This window comes from Anopheles coustani (genome assembly GCF_943734705.1).
Source record: "Anopheles coustani chromosome X unlocalized genomic scaffold, idAnoCousDA_361_x.2 X_unloc_72, whole genome shotgun sequence".
In the NCBI taxonomy this organism is placed as follows: domain Eukaryota; kingdom Metazoa; phylum Arthropoda; class Insecta; order Diptera; family Culicidae; genus Anopheles; species Anopheles coustani.
In genome coordinates this window covers 85001-90817 of record NW_026525184.1, presented here as the reverse complement: position 1 = coordinate 90817, position 5817 = coordinate 85001, and the positions used below count along the sequence as shown (strand labels likewise).

At 48.5% G+C, this 5817-nt stretch overlaps 2 non-coding genes across 2 annotated transcripts in view; both read left to right on the top strand.

Annotated features, from left to right (window-relative positions):
• Positions 1-4994: 4994 nt before the first annotated feature.
• Positions 4995-5149, top strand: LOC131270926 (5.8S ribosomal RNA). Its single transcript, XR_009179920.1, has one exon. It is a non-coding gene; the product is annotated as a 5.8S ribosomal RNA (ribosomal RNA).
• A 487-nt stretch (positions 5150-5636) lies between these two features.
• The window catches only part of LOC131270922 (large subunit ribosomal RNA), a 4085-nt gene continuing 3904 nt past the window's right edge, over positions 5637-5817 (top strand). Inside the window, exon 1 of the ribosomal RNA XR_009179916.1 lies at positions 5637-5817. This exon is cut by the window's right edge and continues 3904 nt beyond it. This is a non-coding gene — a ribosomal RNA (large subunit ribosomal RNA).

The following is a 5817-nucleotide window of genomic DNA, read 5'->3' as shown; positions in this document are numbered from 1 at the left end:
AACCTGCGGGTTGAGACTTCGGCACAAGTTGCCATATGATAATTGACGAAACACTATAGAAGTCCGAACCTGCGGGTTGAGACTTAGGCACAAGTTGCCATATGAACATTGACGAAACACTATGAAGTCCGAACCTGCGGGTTGAGACTTAGGCACAAGTTGCCTTATACATGACTTCGAACAAATACACAAGTCCGAACCTGCGGGTTGAGACTTAGGCACAAGTTGCCTTATACATGACTTCGAACAAATACACAAGTCCGAACCTGCGGGTTGAGACTTAGGCACAAGTTGCCATATGAAAATTGACGAAACACTAACAAGTCCGAACCTGCGGGTTGAGACTTAGGCACACGTTGCCTTATACATGACTTCGAACAAATACACAAGTCCGAACCTGCGGGTTGAGACTTAGGCACAAGTTGCCTTATACATACATTGGCCAAATAAACAGAAGTCCGAACCTGCGGGTTGAGACTTAGGCACAAGTTGCCATATTATATTCGATCAAACACTAAGTAGTCCGAACCTGCGGGTTGAGACTCAAGACCGTAACAAGATGTCACTATACAAGTCCGAACCTAAGGGTTGAGACTTAATGCGATCTAGATACCAAGTTGACATCCAATACCTGTTGAGCAAAACCAAAGATTCCCTGTTCTCGAATGATTACACTATATAACAGGGAATCTTGAAGAAATCAAGCAAGCGTGAAACAAAGTCATCACTTGGGCATGCTCGATAGCCAACCACATGACCTTAACCTAAGAGAGCATGCAAACCACATGATACCTATAAACGATTAACCCGCCCTAGTTCAATCGTTCACCAAGTGATGACTTCAGTATGGCTAAGAGAAAAACTTTTAAATGGGAAAAACTCTAAGTCCGAACCTCCGGGTTGAGACTTCCGCGTCGGAGGTGGGCGCACCTCCTATCCGAAAGATGGTGAATCAGGGGTGTTCGATCAGCAATGGTCGGATGCCCCGTCGTAGTCCAACTATGACAATCAAAGTCAAGACCTCCGGGTTGAGACTTTCCGCGAGTACAAGCATAAAGGAACACGGACCAAGCCGTACCGAGAGAATCGGTACTAGAGCCCTCGTGGTTCTACATTGAGAGAGCCCTCGTGGTTCTCATTAGGGGCTTTATGCAAGTCGTACTCAATACTGTGGTGTGAAGTATAAAGTATAGTCTTCGCCTGGTCCACGCTGCTTCGGCGGTCCTGGGTAAGATAGTTCATTCTAGCTTGCCCTATAGTGGAATGAGGACACTTAATGCTTCGTCTTTTAGCGGCGGCTAGACTCCTCCTCACGGGGAACGAGTTGACGCACACAGCGGCGGCTTACGCACTATGGCAATCATGGATGCCTGAAGATTCCGTGAAGTTCTCCCCTGGTCCACGCTGCCTCGGCAGTCCTGGGTAAAATGGAATATTTCCAGCTTGCCCTATAGTGGAAGAGGACTATCCAACAATACAAAGTCAAGACCTCCGGGTTGAGACTTTCCGCGTCGGTGGTGTCGCGCACCGCCTATCCGAAAGATGGTGTAACAGGGGTGTTCGATCAGCAATGGTCGGATGCCCCGTCATAGTCCAACTATGACAACCAAAGTCAAGACCTCCGGGTTGAGACTTTCCGCGTCCGGAGGTACGCGTACCGCCTACCCGAAAGATGGTGTGCTTCTGGGGTATTCGATGAGTCGGATACCCCGTCGTAGTCCAACTATGACAATACAAAGTCAAGACCTCCGGGTTGAGACTTCCGCGTCGGAGGTGCGCGCACCGCCTACCCGAAAGATGATGAATCAGGGGTGTTCGATCAGCAATGGTCGGATGCCCCGTCGTAGTCCAACTATGACAATCAAAGTCAAGACCTCCGGGTTGAGACTTCCGCGTCCGGAGGTACGCGTACCGCCTACCCGAAAGATGGTGAATCAGGGGTGTTCGATCAGCAATGGTCGGATGCCCCGTCGTAGTCCAACTATGACAATCAAAGTCAAGACCTCCGGGTTGAGACTTTCTGCGAGTACATGCATAAAGGAACACGGACCAAGCCGTACCGAGAGAATCGGTACTAGAGCCCTCGTGGTTCTACATTGAGAGAGCCCTCGTGGTTCTCATTAGGGGCTTTATGCAAGTCGTACTCAATACTGTGGTGTGAAGTATAAAGTATAGAGTCCTCCACTGGTCCACGCTGCTCCGGCGGTCCTGGGTAAGATAGTTCATTCTAGCTTGCCCTATGTGGAAGAGGACTCAATACCCTACCTGTTGAGCTTGAAACAAAGTCATCACTTGGGCATGCTCATATTGCCATACAATATTCCATTATCTACTAATGAGCATGCAGCTATATGATTATAACCTGTAAACGATTACCCCGCCGTAGTTCAGCGCTTCAACCAAGTGATGACTTCAGTATGGCTAGTGTGTGAAGTATAAAGTATAGTCCTCCCCTGGTCCACACTGCTTCGGCGGTCCTGGGTAAGATAGTTAGTTCTAGCTTGCCCTATGTGGAAGAGGACACCATACTTAATACTGTGGTGTAATGAACAAAGTATAGTCCTCCACTGGTCCACGCTGCTTTGCAGTCCTGGGTAAGATAGTTAGTTCTAGCTTGCCCTATGTGGAAGAGGGCATACAAGACAAAGTATAGTTCTCCCCTGGTCCACGCTGCTCCGGCGGTCCTGGGTAAGATAGTTAATTCTAGCTTGCCCTATGTGGAAGAGGACTCAATACCCTACCTGTTGAGCTTGAAACAAAGTCATCACTTGGGCATGCTCTTTAGCCAATCACATGACATTAACCTAAGAGAGCATGCAGCGTATTATCCCAATGCAAAGTAAACGATAGACTCGCCCTAGTTCAGTGCTTCAACCAAGTGATGACTTCAATTTGGCTAGTGTGTGAAGTATAAAGTATAGTCCTCCCCTGGTCCACACTGCTTCGGCGGTCCTGGGTAAGATAGTTAATTCTAGCTTGCCCTATGTGGAAGAGGACACCATACTTAATACTGTGGTGTAATGAACAAAGTATAGTCCTCCACTGGTCCACGCTGCTCCGGCGGTCCTGGGTAAGATAGTTCATTCTAGCTTGCCCTATGTGGAAGAGGGCATACAAGACAAAGTATAGTTCTCCCCTGGTCCACGCTGCTTCGGCGGTCCTGGGTAAGATAGTTAATTCTAGCTTGCCCTATGTGGAAGAGAGCATACATGAACCAAGAACGAAGGTTATGATCGAGGAATGATTCGACAACTAACCGATGGTATGAAATGTGAAGAATTCAAGCAAGCACACAATCAAGTCATCACTTGGGCATGCTCGATAGCCAACCCTATGACATTAACCTAGTAGAGCATGCGAAAACCAATATATATGTAAACGATGCCCCTCCCTAGTTCAGCGCTTCAACCAAGTGATGACTTCAGAATGGCTAAATCAAATCGGTTCAAAACATACCATCGGTACCCTATTGAAACACACAAGTCGATATCAAACCTCATGATTGTGTAGTCCTCCACTGGTCCACACTGCTCCGGCGGTCCTGGGTAAGATAGTTCATTCTAGCTTGCCCTATGTGGAAGAGGGCACATTACTCAATACTGTGGTGTTATGAACAAAGTATAGTCCTCCACTGGTCCACGCTGCTTCGGCGGTCCTGGGTAAGATAGTTAGTTCTAGCTTGCCCTATGTGGAAGAGGGCATACAAGACAAAGTATAGTTCTCCCCTGGTCCACGCTGCTTCGGCGGTCCTGGGTAAGATAGTTAATTCTAGCTTGCCCTATGTGGAAGAGAGCATACATGAACCAAGAACGAAGGTTATGATCGAGGAATGATTCGACAACTAACCGATGGTATGAAATGTGAAGAATTCAAGCAAGCACACAATCAAGTCATCACTTGGGCATGCTCGATAGCCAACCTCATGACATTAACCTAGTAGAGCATGCGAAAACCAATATATATGTAAACGATGCCTCCCTAGTTCAGCGCTTCAACCAAGTGATGACTTCAGAATGGCTAAATCAAATCGGTTCAAACCATACCATCGGTATCCTATTGAAACACACAAGTCGATATCAAACCTCATGATTGTGTAGTCCTCCACTGGTCCACGCCGCTTCGGCCGTCCTGGGTAAAATGGAACATTCCAGCTTGCCCTATGTGGAAGAGGGCACATTACTCAATACTGTGGTGTGAAGTATAAAGTTCAGTTCTCCCCTGGTCCACGCTGCTTCGGCGGTCCTGGGTAAGATAGTTCATTCTAGCTTGCCCTATGTGGAAGAGGACACTTCATACTTCGTCTCTAAGCGGCGGCTTGACTCCTCCCTACGGGGAACGGGTTTACGCGCACAGCGGCGGCTTACGCACTATGGCAGTCATGGATGCCTTACGTTTCTATGAAAAGTGTGTTCCTCCCCTGGTCCACGCTGCTTCGGCAGTCCTGGGTAAGATAGTTAGTTCTAGCTTGCCCTATGTGGAAGAGGACACGTAGACTTACTGTGGTGTGAAGTATAAAGTTCAGTTCTCCCCTGGTCCACGCCGCTTCGGCCGTCCTGGGTAAAATGGATTCATCCAGCTTGCCCTATGTGGAATGAGGACACTTTATGCTTCGTCTCTAAGCGGCGGCTTGCTCCTCCCTACGGGGAACGGGTATACGCGCACAGCGGCGGCTTACGTTATGGCAGTCATGGATGCCTTACGTTTCCATGAAAAGTGTGTTCCTCCCCTGGTCCACGCTGCTTCGGCAGTCCTGGGTAAGATAGTTAGTTCTAGCTTGCCCTATGTGGAAGAGGACACGTAGACTTACTGTGGTGTGAAGTATAAGGTTCAGTTCTCCCCTGGTCCACGCCGCTTCGGCCGTCCTGGGTAAAATGGATTCATCCAGCTTGCCCTATGTGGAATGAGGACACTTTATGCTTCGTCTCTAAGCGGCGGCTTGCTCCTCCCTACGGGGAACGGGTATACGCGCACAGCGGCGGCTTACGCAAGTTAGTCACCCTCGGCAGTGGATCACTCGGCTCATGGATCGATGAAGACCGCAGCTAACTGCGCGTCATAATGTGAACTGCAGGACACATGAACATTGATAAGTTGAACGCATATTGCACGTCGTGGGAACCTACCATGATGTACAGATGACTGAGCGCTTATATTTGAGAAATGTATCGCATACATTTAACTACGCCGTGACACCCGTCACGAGACGTGCACCATGATGTTAACTAGGGTCGCGACGACCCGCTAGCATTAAAGAACCCGTGGTTTACAATATACTGGCATTGGAATTCGAAGTATTTAGAGCGTCCGTGTTCCCGCGTGAGGCGGAAGTACGAGGAGAAGGCGTGCTTGTGGTGTCTGTGGTGGTGTTTACTGATGTCTAGCTTCAGCTTATTTATTTATTTAAATAGAAGCGAAGATGTCAAAGTAGCGTCGAAGCAGCAGCGGTAGCACAAATGATTCAAGTATGGAAGTTGACCAAAGGAACACAAACAAACTAGCGTATGGGCAATGGAAGGTATCAGTGAGTTAAACCACACGCGGGCTAACAGCCCGTTAACCGAGTCCAACGGTACATATTGGACATTGAAACAAAGTAGTCGCAAGCCAGATGTGACGATAACAACCGCAAGGTACATAAGCCTCAGTTCATGTGTGACAACCCCCTGAATTTAAGCATATTAATAAGGGGAGGAAAAGAAACCAACCGGGATTCCCTGAGTAGCTGCGAGCGAAACGGGAGAAGCTCAGCACGTAGGGGTGGCGGCCTGTCCGTCTATCCGATTCCGTGTACTGGTGCGTCTCACTATCCGTCATCTT